The 14,368-nt window shown below is 44.3% G+C and overlaps 1 protein-coding gene across 10 annotated transcripts in view; it reads right to left on the bottom strand.

Annotated features, from left to right (window-relative positions):
- Positions 1 to 3,452: 3,452 nt before the first annotated feature.
- Positions 3,453 to 14,368, bottom strand: part of AHDC1 (AT-hook DNA binding motif containing 1) — a 226,288-nt gene continuing 215,372 nt past the window's right edge. For all 10 annotated transcript variants that reach the window (XR_005555618.1, XR_005555616.1, XR_005555619.1 and 7 more), the window contains one exon: positions 3,453 to 4,871. The gene's annotated coding sequence lies outside the window, so the exon portion shown is untranslated. The remainder of the gene's footprint in view (positions 4,872 to 14,368) is intronic.

A 14,368-nucleotide genomic window follows, 5' to 3' on the forward strand; every position in this document is an offset into this window, starting at 1 on the left:
CCTCCTGGCCTCACCAAAATCCTGTAAGCCCAGACTGGGTGCTGGTCTCATAGCATCCCAACAGATGCCCCATTTTAAAAAGATATTCCATTGTTCAGGACCTACACTTGCTGCATAACAAGATAGAAGAGAATAGCAGAGTTGAAAGGGACCTTGGAGGTCTTTTAGTCCAACCTCCTGCTTAGGCAGGAGACTCTATACCATTTCAGACAAATGGTTGTCCAATCTCTTCTTAAAAACTTCCAGCATTGCAGTGTTCACAACTTCTGGAGGCAAGTTGTTCCACTGATTGTTTTAACTGTCTGGAAATTTCTTCTTAGCTCTAGGTTGGTTCTCTCCTTGATTAGTTTCCATCCATTCCTTCTTGTCCTGCCTTCAGGCGCTTTGGAGAATAGCTTGACTCCCTCTTCTTTGTGGCAGCCCCTGAGATATTGGAATGCTGCTATCATGTCACCACTTGTCCTTCTCGTCATTAGATAGACATTTCCAATTCCAGCAACCATTCCTTATATGTTTTAGCCTCCAGTCCCCTAATCATCTTTGTTGCTCTTCTCTGGACTCTTTCTAGAGTCTCAACATCTTTTTTACATCCTGGTGACCGAAACTGGATGCAGTATTCCAAGTGTGGCCTTACCAAGGCATTATAAAGTACATCTTGTTCAGACCATGAGTTCAGAAAAGCAACTGGGCATATAATAACAGCAGACAAGTAAAATACCTGCTTAGTTCTTGATTTACATCATTGGGCAGGTCCAAATACTGTTTTTGTGTTTTTCTTTTCTTGTTTTCCACGGCTGGTTTAGAAAGAAATTTGAAAAGTGCCAAATTTCACAGGCAGGCCTTACAGAGGGCCAGGTATCTAAAGAAGAAGAGGCTGTTTGAGAAAAGTGCCACCTCTAATTCAACTCTGCCAAACCAAATGAATGCATCCTAATTTAAGAGCTAAACATCATCACTACCATCACCCCCACCCCGCCTGCTAGACCAATCCAATTTTGAATTCCCCACCTTCAGATTCTTACTGGCTCAATTTATGAACAAATCTGCAAAGTTTGGCAAAGTCTTATTCTTAAAACAATCAAGCAGCATTCTCACCCCTCCCTACTCTGGTATGCACACCGAGGGGAGGTGGCTGGATTTAAGCAGCATGCCGGGCCTTGCAACGTAACTTGGGCAGGTTTTTCTAGTTTGCTTGGCACAGCTGTGTGACCCTTCCTGCACGGTGATGGGGGGAGGAGGGGAAACAAGCACAGTTCCTACCCTTTGAAGAATACTGGGACCAGGGAGTTAGCTCTGCATTCATTATCTGAGCCAGCCACTTTCTGCAAATCCCCACCTACACCCTCTTAGCGCCAAGTTCATACAGCATGACAAGAGCCTGTGGTAACTCCTCTGCGATTATGGCTTATGGCGCATATTCCCCATGGAGTTCTGCTGATGCCTGAGTGTTTTTTTTTTTTTTTTGCAGAGGCCCCATTCTATTTTGAGGCTGGAAATTAAAAGAAGGAAGCTTGTCCTTTGTGCAACATGCCAGATCCGCCGCCCTCCGCTGCCACCCCCAACCTCAGCCGCCTGCCATATTTTATGTCCACTCCAATGCTATCGGGTCCCCTCAATCAGCGAGGACTGCCATCCTTGGCCCCCGGGGACTTGTGCAAATGACAGGCACACTTGACTTAAATAGGCCAGGGCACAGATGGCCTTTGGAAATTCTCCACCAAATATCTGGGCAATGGAGCTGGACGGATAATTTCTGCTCTGTGTTTCTCCAGGAGGAAGACCCCAGTGATTCCTCAAGGGCAATGCTGCCCTTTCAAGGGGAATCATAACATTGCTGAGGAAAAAAAGCCCAATAGGAAGAATCTGGGAGTGAAAGGAAATGTGGGAAGACAGAGAGGCGGCACCTCGCTGGAACCACAACTATTCGGTGAAAGGCAGGAGGTCCTCCACCTTCAAAGCCTCTCATTTTAGCCATCTTGTTCCTAAGCCTCCTCAACTCCTGAAAATTCTTCCGAAATTCCTCATTTGGAAGAGTTTCTAAGGCCGTTTCTCTTTCATCATATTAGATGAGAACCAGTAGGGGAAAAAACGGATAATTGTTCTGCCTGGCACTCAGGACCACAAAGGGAGCCAGCTCACACAGAAACAGGCAGGCGTTTGGAACCGGCCCAATGAAAGAGACGGTTCTGTTGAGGCAGCTTTGGGGAACCTTTGAAATCCTTTCAGAGAAGTGATCTCCCAACACGAGGTCTTAATCAATGATTCAAGCGAGGAAAGAGATGAAGTCAGAGCGCAGTGCACCTAAGCAGGTCAATTGCAAACCTGGCTGCCTTTGCACAACATCCTGAATTAAACTACTGTATTTTGCAGCTTTGTATGTTGTGTGAAAGAGACTTGATTACTTTATGGTAATGGTGCATTGCCTGAACTTCCCTAGCAGAGTTAATCTTAACCAGGTTAACCGGGTTGTGTGAATACAGTCAGGACCGAGTATGTTGGGTCAGCATAGCCTGAGACTGGCATAAAGCAGCCCCTTAAAAGTCTTAACACTTCTAACCTCAACCCCACCAAAACTCCCCAGAGCACTTTTTCTGGCAGACAGTTAGAAAGGTGAAAGAATGTTTGAGTTCACGGATGTGGAAGAATTTGGTTGTGTTGTAAGCTAACAGCTGCCACCTCTCATGCGACAGGGAGGGGGGAAAATGCAGGAGTCAGGGGCGACCCTCAGCTTTAACTGGAAACCCTGTTGAGGCAAATCCCCCCCTCCTCCTACACACACACACACACACACACACACCGCAGTTCCCCAACTCGCTTTCTTCACACACCAGCAAAAGTTGCAGCGGGGAGACTCCACTTTGGATCAATGCTGCGTTCGCACATGCACCGAAGCCTCTTTCTCGGCTTCTTCCACAGCCAAAGGCCCGCATGGATGTTCGTGTGTGCGCGTGTGGGGGGGGGCTTTTGGCAGCGCCTTTGAAACGCGAGCCAGGAGAAATCTCATCCATCACCCAAACTGAGTAGGGACCGAGGGAAAGGAGGAGAAAAAAGGAAAGCAGGCAGTGCTTTGCTAGAATGGAGGGGTCGGAGGCTTTGGAGCAGGAGCGTCGACAGGGGAAAAGAGAGGCTCTGCTTTTCAGGGACGCTGCCTTGCAAGCAGCCCAAATCTCGGCCCTGCTTTCAGCTGCTCCACGTGCGAAGGCTGTCGCCGTGGATGTGTTCACATCTGCGGTGCGAACTCAGTCGGCCTCTTGGATGCCAGCGCCGGGAAGCTGGGCTCGATTCCCCTGGAGCTGTTGTGGGGCGCAGCCAAGAGCGAGCTCTGCAGCCACCTCGCCTGTCCCGCCCCGCCAGCAGCGCCCCCGCGAAGCCATCTCCCCCTTTTGCCCCCCCCCCGATCCCCCAAGCAGCGTCCAACCAAACAGCTAACAGAAGCACACGAGGCAGCCTCGTCACTCAATATATAGGTTTCTTTTAATATAAAAAGTGTCTATTAAAAATTCCTTCCTAAATACACAAAAAGACCAATTGGGGTGCGGGAGAGGGAGCAGTAAAGAAAAAAAAAGTGGTGGGGGGGACTCGGGGGCTGGACAAAGACGATTTTTTTGGCCAGGGAGAGGAATCAAGCAAGCAGCAGCGGCTTAGATGGTGCCAATCCCGAGGATTTGAGTGTGTTCGTCTCCAAGCAACTACCAAGGCTGGTATATTTAGATGCACAATGGACAACACAGGATGGGGTGGGTTTTTTTTTTTCCTTTTTTTTTTCTTTTCTGCACGATCCACAAAGCTGTACGGAAGTTTCCAAAACAGGAAAAGGAGGGAATAGAGAGCAGGACAAAAGGTGGGCGGGGGGGGGAGAGCGGGGAGTCGCACGCATGCGTACACGCGCACGCACACACCCTGAGCTCAGCACTGGCATAAAGGGGCACACGCAGAGGAGGGAATACTGTACTCATTTGGGCTTACAGGTGGCCAATGAGAACTCAGAAAACTTCGCTCCTTTTCCTCCCTCCCTCCCCCCTTCTTCAGCGAAAGGGTGTATTAGCTCATCTATTTTTTTCCCTAGTTTTTTTTTTTAAATACAAACTTGGGTCTTTGGGTGTGTCCTGCCAAAAAAAAAAAAAAACCCAGACAAACCCAAAACAATTTTTTTAAACTCCCCCAAACAATAGAAAAGCAACTGAAAACCTCAATGAAACCCATGCTGAAATTTGCACATCACAAAACCACAGCAGATGTACAGATGCAATATACAATTCACGATTTATAATAAAACATTATATACAATAAATAGGTTCTTGTTACTTTTTTGTCAATCTGCAAATAGATTTCTCAGTGCATATCCGACACAATTAGCTTCTCTCCTGCTATGACTCTCTGGCCTCTTTTTTTTTTTTTTTGTCTTCAAAACATTTCAGATTTTGAGTGTGTGTGTGTGTGTGTGCGTGTGTGTATGGGAGTATACATCTTCATGGTGTTTGCTCTTTTGTAATTTTTCTTTTTACATTTTTGAAAAGTATTTACAATTGCTGGTTTTGTGCAGATAGAAAAGGCCCGTTGCCCTCAACCCGCCCTCCCTCCTTGCTTCCGATGGAGAAGACTTGCCAGCTTCTCCAGGTCATCTAGCACTAAGGGGGCAGAGAGCGGCAGTAACAGGAGCCAGGGAGCGTGGGGAGAGCTCCCCAAAGGTGATGCAAATCTTCCGTTGTCTTGCTGGAATCTCTTGATCGGTGGTGGTGGTCTTCGCTGGTAGATCTTTCCTTGTCTCCCACCCCATTCCAGCAAAGAAAAAGGTCACAAGGAGCCAGTCTGTTGCAAGCTTATATCAAGGGTGGTGACCAGAAGGATCTTCTTCCTTTGGGTAACAGAAACTGAGAACAGAAATAAAGAAAGTTTAGCAAGTGAAATGAGGCAGATCATTGTGCTGGGGAACAGCCTAAGGCAAAGGTAGGCAACCTTGGCTCTTTTATGATTCATGGACTTCAACTCCCAGAATTCCTGAGCCAGCCATGCTGGCCCAGGAATTCTGGGAGTAGAAGTCCACAAGTCATAAAACAGCCAAGGTTGCCTACCCCTGGCCTAAGGGAAAAGAATCACAATTGGGTAATGCAAATAAGGGACATAGATAGTGAATGACAACAACAAGAATATTCTGCTTTTTTCAAAGTAGGGTTAAAATGCAATGTGGTTTTAGATTTATTTACTTAATTTAAAACATTTATACATGGACGATCAAACGAGGATCTCTCTAAAGCAATGCTTCTCAGCCTTGGTCACTTGAAGATATGTGGACTTCCAACTCCCAGCATTCCCAGCCGGTAGGAGTTCGAGTCTACACATCTCCAAGTGAGCAGAGTTTCTCAACCTCAGCCACTTTAAGATGTGTGGACTTCAACTCCCAGAATTCCCCAGCCAACCACGCTTCTTTTTGGAAGTTGAAGTCTTCACATCTTAAAAGTGGTTGAGGTTGAGAAACACTGCTCTAAAGCATATTGCCTGCAGCCTCTGTTCCTGCCATCCATGGCTCAAAATCTTGGTATCCATTACTTAAAACACAGTTCTCCAACTTTGTACACAAAGGCTTTTCCTAACCCTATCATGCTTCAGATAGGGTTTCCAGGAGATCAGTCTAGCATCTTCCGGGCTGGGGAATTCTGGGAGTTGAAGTCCACAGATCCTAAAGTTGCCAAGGCTGGACACCTTTGCAATTAGAGGTTCTGCAACTCATGGTCTTGGGTCAAAGCACAAGGCTTACTGGTTGTCTATGTGCTTGGCCTTATGTGCCTTCCACATGTGCATCTGCAGTGTGGCTTGGTTGACTCAAATTGGATGAGCTGGAGGTTAGGTTTTTAATCTAAGACAACCTTCTCCAATAGTGTGTCCTCCAGAGTTGTTAGATCTCAGCTAGCAATTGGATAGTATTGGATTGAAGGAAAGGAGCCTGGAACAATGATATTCAATGCCTTCTGAAGATTTACCTATAAGCGTTGAAGTGCTCTCTATAAATGGTAAATGGATTAATTTCAGTCCAAATCAACTTGCAAAATCAAACTGACTCAATATTCCTCATCAATATAACTTGCAAAATCAAACTGGCTCAATATTCACAATCAATATAAGAAAAAAAAGTTTCTTTTTCACATGCACAGAAGCTTTTCTGCAGTATCTGACTGATTCAGGGGCATCCAGGTCATTTTAGCTTTCCAATCTGATTTGGAAAGTCAATTCCATTCAGATGATTGATCACAGTGGGTTCAAACAAAATCCCCAATTTGAAAATTTGCACTAAAATGCACGGAAGACAAAAGACGTGATCAATTTCTGGGTGGCCACGAAATGGGGAAATTCTTCTGGTCGAGAAGAAAAACTAAGGTCAGAGGGAGGAACAAATTAGGGCATCCTATTGCCAAACCCAACTCCTTTCAGCCCGCCCCAAATGGGTTAGGGGTAATAGCAATTGCACTTAGACTTCTACACCGTCTCACAGTGATTTACAGCCGTCTCTAAGCAGTTTACAGAGTAGTTTATTGCCCTGACAATCTGGGTCCTCATTACCAATCTCAGAAGGATGGAAGGCTGAGTTGACCTTGAGCCAGTCAGGATCGAACTCCTGACAGTGAGCAGTGAATTAGCTCCTAGTGCATGAAATCAAGAGATCACAAACTTGTCTGGATCAGGCCTTTGCAAAGCCTACAAGAAGGATGACAGGCATTTTCTTGTCCAACAACTGGCAGTGAAAGGTGTTTTGGCTGGGTTCACACATTGCACTGAATCATGGTTTAACTGTAGCTTATTGAATAAGCCATAGCTGGTTTCATACAACACACTAAGCCAAAAATAAACCACATATTTTACCCTCCTCTTTGCCATTGATACAAGATAGTTTGTCAGCCTTATGAAAATACAGGCCAGTGCTGACTTAGAGCTTTTGGGAATTGGCAGCATAGGAAAAAACCCAACGAGCTTGAGAAAGAAGTACAACATACGAAGTTGCCGTTGAAGAAATATCCCATCCAGGGACTGGGTGTCTACATTATACTAGATGTAGAACCATTGTTTTGTATTTTGTAATTCCAGCCTGATATAGAAATATAGAAACCAAGTCTCTCTTTTTGAGAATAGGAGTTTCTTCTGCTGCGATTATCTCAAAATTGGATTACTACAATGGACTCTACCTAGGAGGCCCTTGAAGACTACATTTAGCTGTCATAGACTGCAGTCAGTTTTAGCAGCAGTACACCTGCATTAGTGGCCAGTGTGATTCTGGATACAACTGAAATGCTGATTGTGACTTATGAAGCTTGGATCCAGACTTCCTACAGGGCCACCTTCTCTAAAGGGAGCCTGCTGCACCTGATTAAGTGGTGGTTTAAATCCCTTCCCTTGGGATATTGAAGAAGCAGGAGACTTTAGGGAGGCCTTTTCTGGGTGGATCCATTACTAGAATCCCATCTGAAGTCCAGTTAGTTCCATTACTTAAACAGGAAGACTGATAATGCATTGGGTTTTAGAGTACAAGGCCTGTCTTGTGCTGCTTTGATGATGTCTATTGTGTTAATTGATTGCATGTATGAAAATTTTATGTGAGCCACCCAGAATTTGTGTAACTACAGAACCATGAGAAGTAGAAATTCTGCAAGATAAACAAACAAAAATAAACAAACTGCAAGTTGATGTTAATTGTTTGGACATAGCATATAATGTGAACGCCAGAGTTTACTTTTCTTTATGGGCTGATGGTTTAACATATCGGGTAACCCAGCAATTGTGAGACTGAATCAATGCGTGGCCCTAGTTTCACTACAGAGGCTTTTCAGTCTGAGCAGAAGCAGATAAGAGCTTCTTTCAGACACCATAAACCAGACTTTGTAGCTTTCAGAGGCTGACCCACGTGGGGATCAGGAGGCATAAAAATGCAGAGGCATGGAGCACTTAACCCTCCTGTGAAAAAATGATGGAGGCCCTCAGGCAGAAGAAGCAGAGTGACAGGCGTCCTAGGGAGTCAAAGGATGAGGAGAACGGAGGGATCAGTTGTCATAGAGACTGTGACGAGGACAGCCTTGTTCAGCTTAATTAACATGGGAGAGCTGCAAAAGGTATGTGTTGGAGAGCAAGAAGCTTAGAAGTGGCATCAAAATGGATGCCAGTAGGTAGCAGCAGGAGGAATGGCTACCTTGATAATGTTCTAGGAAGAAATGGAAGCCCCTTTTCCCATCTTTGCCTTTAGATTATCCACACTACCATTTCCTACCTACTGGATCTTAGGCAGGCCCAAGACCTGGGAGGAAGATGTAGATCAGGGGTCTTCAAACTTGGCCCTTTTATGACTTGTGGATTTCAACTACCAGAATTCCTGAGCCGCATGCTGGCTGAGGAATTCTGGAAGTTGAAGTCCACAAGTCATAAAAGGGCCAAGTTTGAAGACCCCCGATGTAGATGGATTGGTGGCCACACTCTACCCCAAGATGAATGAGCTACATAAAGAAGAGACCAGAAAAACGTGGCCATAATATGGTTCTGTTACCAGACAATCTGCGTCATGGATATAGGGGCACTGGTGGTGAGAAACTTATATAAATTAGTTCTCCTTATCATGCTAAACAAGCTGGGTGCCCTTAACAGTGATCATGCCAGCTAGAATTCTGGCAGTTCATTGACATATCTGAAGGGCCTCTCAGATCATGAAAGTCCTTCATTGTTATAACATGGTTTGCTTTTCTACTATTTAATGTTGTACGAAACAAGAGCTAGTGGTTCCTAAACCCTGGCTCATAGCTTTGCATATTGTATAAACATAGCCCACTGTGGTTAATTTAACTGTTGAATCAGAATGTGGCTTAGTGCACTGTATAAAGCCCATCAAATACCATTTTGCAGTTATCCCAAGAAGCCACAGTTAGAAGGATATGAGACTCAACTCAGCAATCTGGCTTCTGGATTGGATTTTGAGATCAGTATTTATGGACTCCTGCCAACTCCCAATTCTTGGCATAATGCCTAGATATTTTGGATTTGGCTCCTTAGTCCTAAGTCCTGTGGAAGAGAGGAGCCTCTCCCACTGACTTTGAACTCTCCACACAACTAAGATAACCGTCTGAGAGAGCTTCCACCTAAACCATGCCTTGTATTACCCATAGCTGCGCACCTTGTAAGGAGCCATCATGTATAGTTTACAAGTTACTGGAGCTTGGTTCACACCGCATGCTAATTCACAAACAAAAAAACTACATTATAGCTTAGTACAGCTTTCCCTTAATACAGTGTTCCCCAACTTTAGCTATTTTAAGAGGTGTGGACTTCAACTCCCAGAATACACCAGCCAGCATTGCTAGCTGGGATATTCTGGGAGTTGGTCCACATTTCTTAAAATGGATAAGGTTGAGAACATTGCCCTAATTCATATGTTCTTTGGAAGGCATAAATTCTGCTCCCCCTTATGGGAACATTCTTTACCTCTTTGAGGCAATAAACCATTTCTATGAGTTGGACTAGGCAAATAAGAGATTGTCTTGACCAGACCAAGGATGCCAGTAGCTGTCTCTCTTTGCTCCTCACCCAGAGCTAACCAAAAGCATTCTGGCTAGATTTGTACATTGCACTGAATCATGGTTTGCCTATGGCTTGTTGAATACTAAGCCATAAAATACAGTTTACAAACCCCAATAGGTGGGTTTATGTAATAGATTAAGCCACATCCAAACCACATCTTGCTTTAGCAGAATACTTCACTCTGACTTTTACTACTGATACAGGGCCATTATATGGCTGGATCCACATGGCATCCTAAGTTCAAAGCCAGAGAACGATGGTTAGTTTAGAATGATAACCCCAGCAACTATGACTGCTCATTTGCCTTCCACTGATTGACTGCAGCTCTCTTGAGTTTCCGGCAGGCGTCTTCCAGCCCTCCCTGGAGATCCTTCTAGCTTGTTGTTTGTCTTGGGCCAAGAGGAGAAGGCAAGCAAAAGGACAAAAGTGGGCAAGACAGAAGCGAGAGGGAATCTGCCTAAGAGACTTCTGATATTCTGAAGCATGTGTGTGTACCTCTGCATGTGCACAATCCCCACAGCTATGAGTTAAGCATGATTGATGTGTAAAAATATTTCCAAGTCCCCAAATAGTACATTAATATAGACAGTTCCTTTAGTTAGACCTAGTGGAAGGTTTTGTGGCATAAATAGGTTTACATCTACAAGGAAGAGGAAGGGCAAACTCTGCAGAGCCTGCGCCCACATACAGATGGCCTTTGCAGCACAAATGCGACTGCTTTCGAGATGTCTGGAGACAATTATGGAAGCCTTGAAAGGAAAGGGAATATCAGCTGTGGGCTGTAAGCTTCCAATTTTTCTCCTTCCTGTTAAGATTCTGAGGACTTCTAGCTTCCCATTAGAGGGAGGAAAAAACAGAATGAGGGATGGAGATAAGTGTTCAAGACAATCACAGCCCAGTCTTCTCCAGACTTGTGGGACTCTCCTGCAATCTGAACCTCCACACCTCTCAGCGCTAACCAGCACTGCCAAAAGATAAGGCTGATGGAAGCATGGCCAAAGCATTTTGAAAGACCCGGCTGGGGTTACAGCTAATTGGTTTGGGAACTCAGAAGAACTGTCAAGATGAATGTTCTGTCCAGAAGGCACCTCTTCAGAATGTGCCTGGAGAAGGCAAATGGCTCACAGGTTTGCCCAAGAGCAAGACAAAAGCTCCTATGCAAAGATATCCAGTCTGCCAGGGAGAATTGGCTTGAATCCTCTTTGTGACTTGCTAATTCTGTTGCCTTAACAGGAGATGCAAATTAAATGAGGAACACATTTGCTTATTTACTGCCATGAGGGACCACAGTCTTATGCAAGATACCGAATCCGTGACCACCAGGAATCTGACTCAGCAGCCTCCCCTCTGGCCTTTGAGATTTCAGTAGGCACGGATCAGCCCACGTACTTCCAGACAATCTTTGTAGCCTTGAGGGATGTGCAAACATGGTTCTTTAAAAAAAACAAAACAAAAAAAAAAACTGGGGGAAAGAAATTTTCCAGAAGCCGCATTCTGGGAAAAAGCAATAGCTCATCCTCAGAAACATGCTTTGCATTCAGATAGTCCTTGGTTCTTTTGTCCTTGCTCCTTGCCATCGCCATCCAGAGAGGGCTTGAAAGAGACTCTGCTGCTAGGAAGCTCTGCTAAATCTGCACTGGAAGAACAAAGTGAGCTCTCCAAGGACAGCCTGGGCAAGTTGGCTTTCTTTGTGCCAACATCTTTCCTTTTTTTGGGGGGGGGAAATCTGGGTTCACCTGAAAGCTGATTACCAAATTCGATAGCAAGGGTTGAATTGAGTAGCACAGCAGATATCTAACAAAAGGAGGGAGTGCCAGGTACACCGGATGAAAGGATCGTTAATCAACAATGAGAAGACTTTGCCAGAAAGGAAGAAGTAGGGCTGTTAGCTGAATACACCCCCCCCCACACACACACTCCTGGTATGTTGGTTGGATATTGAAATCTCTGCATTTGGGCAAGGGTTCACATAGGCAATCTTGGGCAAACTGAACCCATATATCTCCTGATTCAGAACAAGGCAGCTTCGTGAATTCAGTAGGTTATGGTTACAAGGAGTTATTCACTCATTAATTAATTGCATTTCTATACTGCTTTTCATGATACAAAATCCCAAAATGCTTTATCGTAACATCTCCCCAGCATGAAAACAGAGCTAAAGCCTTGAAGAACGGGTAACAATAGAATAAACCCAGCCCATTAATATAGAAGTACCAAGGGGAGACCTATGGACAAAGAGTAGTTTTTAAAAAGATGCCTAAAATGAACCAACGCTGGGGCTTGGTATACTCCCCCCAAAATAATTCCTCTCGAGCCCACACAGCACTGACATTAAGTAACAAATGATTTCCCCAACATTTGTCATCCTTCCCTCTTTGCTTTTCCTTTCAGAATATTATTTTTAATGCACAGGTATTGGGGATTAATTCCAGGGGCCAGAAGCTAAGCATTAGAGCATCACTGGCTGGCCTCACCCTTTTGGGTATGCTCGACTACATCCTTCCTGCAATTCTGGGGGTTCACTCAGAGTGCTAGTGCCACACAGCTGGAGGGCCCCACCTCGCTACATCTGCATTAAAGAAGTACCCAAGCTGATCTGCCACCCTCCCTCCCTCCCTCCCTTTCCCGTGAATGGATTTAAATGAGCATTTAATGTGACTTTAATATGGCTGTTTCAGTATGCTAATCCATTATCGATTGATTGTTAAAAAAGAGAAGCTCCTTCTCTGAAATGGAACAAGCCGGTGAGAAACAAACCTGGCATGCAATTAGTGCCAAATTACCCAGCCCCTGATGGCTTTGAGTACATCCTGATTAAAGCTGAAAAACACAGGAGGAAAGGGGGCAAAATCCAGACAGGCATCTGCACTCCAGGAAAAGGCCTTCTGATGGTGAGAAGGGGGGGGGGAGAGAGGGGGAGGAGGTGTGTGCACATGGTGGAACAACCTAATCAAGAGGATTAAAGGCACAGGTGCATACCTCAATATAGTGCAGCCAGAAAACTCACACACACAAACAATGGAACAAGGACAAGGTCTGCAGGGCTGAGTGGAACAGGAATTCAGAGAGGTTGGAAAAGAACAAAAGATGCTATAAATTTGCTGGGAGGGGTATAAATTTATCTGCATGATGTTTCTCCTGCTTGAGCAAGCATGGGAGAACAGCAGGACTGGAGTTAAGCTTCCATTAGTCACATACAGCATGACCAATAGCCAAAGATGATGGTCACTCCACAGCAATGGCATCTGGAAGACCAGTTTCCCGACTTTTAGAGAATGAGCTTATACCAAGTGGAGGTTCTGAAGGAGTAGGATAGACCACTGATGGTCCTTCAACCATCTCAACTAGGGAAAATGAGGAGAAAGAAAAACAGAGTTTCCCTATCAGCAACTATCTCTGTGGCAAAAAAATATCTTCAGGACCCAGTGAATCGGAGACACATCCAGACAGGCTGTCAGAATCCAATTATCAGTTAACTCTATTGAAACTTTGATCCTGGTCTTGATGTTACATCTGGAATTGCAACACAGACTCCCTGTTCTGTGGGATTAACTGCACTGTTCTGATGCATACATTCCATTCAGTTCTTTCCATACTATTTACTCACAGGATTTGTATGCTGCCCAATACTTAAGGTTATTTCCAGGAAGTTTACAGTAAAAAAAAACCAACTTAAAGAAGATTCAAGCAGATGATTTTGGCTTGGTTCCCTTATTGGGCTAAAACAGATCATAACCAGCTGGGTATATATATATTTACTGCTCAGCCAAATCCAAGCAAACCACAATGTTTAAGGAAACATGTGAAAACAGCTCAGAGCAAAACAAGGATACTTTGGGCAGAAGTACCTTGTAAGAGGGATTCCTCAAGCAGTTATGTATTTAAATAATAATAATGCTCAAAGTAGGAGACATCCACAAGTAAAACCCAAATGTATCATAAAATCTTAATTAAAAATCAACTAAACAATTGTTTGCAATAATTTTTATGATTATTTATTTGATGTCCAGTGGGACCGAAGATAGTGTAAATTATGTCCCTAATCCTCCTAGCCTCATTGAACATATATACCTTTAAGCCAAGTCTAGAAGGTCCACAGACTGTTTGTCCAACATTCAACAGTACGAAAAAGTCATAAAACAGGGCAGCTGAAAAAGGAACAATAGCTGCCAGAATCATTACATGAACAAGATGTATTTTGGGAGGAAAAAACAGGTGCTTCCATCCCTTTACCCCCACTACTTTTTGCTGACAATAATCTATCCAACTCGGGGCAATTTTTTGGGTGGGAGGATATATCAGTGGTAAAGTATCTTGTTTGCTTGCAAAAGATCCTAAGTTTAATGCCTTCAGGTAGATTTGGAAAAGCTACTTCTGAAACTTAGGAGAGCCATTGATGTTCATTGTGTAGCATGCTAAGCCAAGATTTTGGTTTAACAGCACTTTCTTGAATAAACCTCAAACTATGATCCAGTTAACCCACAAGCCATTTGATTTTACAAATTGACAGGCACTGGGTTTACCCAACAGATCAAGCCTAACTGAACAAACTAAATAACAACTCAGCACAATGTGTGAATCCAGCTGGTGTGCAGTTTGACATAAGTGGACCAAGGCAGCTTGCTCCATTTCCCCTCCAAGTTCTGGGTGCAAGCTGGTTAGAGCATCATGGGAGCTGGGAGAGCACCAGGAATGGAATGGCTTCTCCCACAATGATCGATGGAAACAAAGTGTGGTTTGATCACTTCATGGCAAAATACATGATGACTGATACAAAAGTGGTACGTTAGTTCCTTGTGCAATTGATGCATAACTGAGT

This window comes from Crotalus tigris, unplaced genomic scaffold, assembly GCF_016545835.1.
Source record: "Crotalus tigris isolate CLP2741 ecotype Arizona unplaced genomic scaffold, ASM1654583v1 scf7180000017628.32516253702:7417878, whole genome shotgun sequence".
Lineage (NCBI taxonomy): Eukaryota > Metazoa > Chordata > Lepidosauria > Squamata > Viperidae > Crotalus > Crotalus tigris.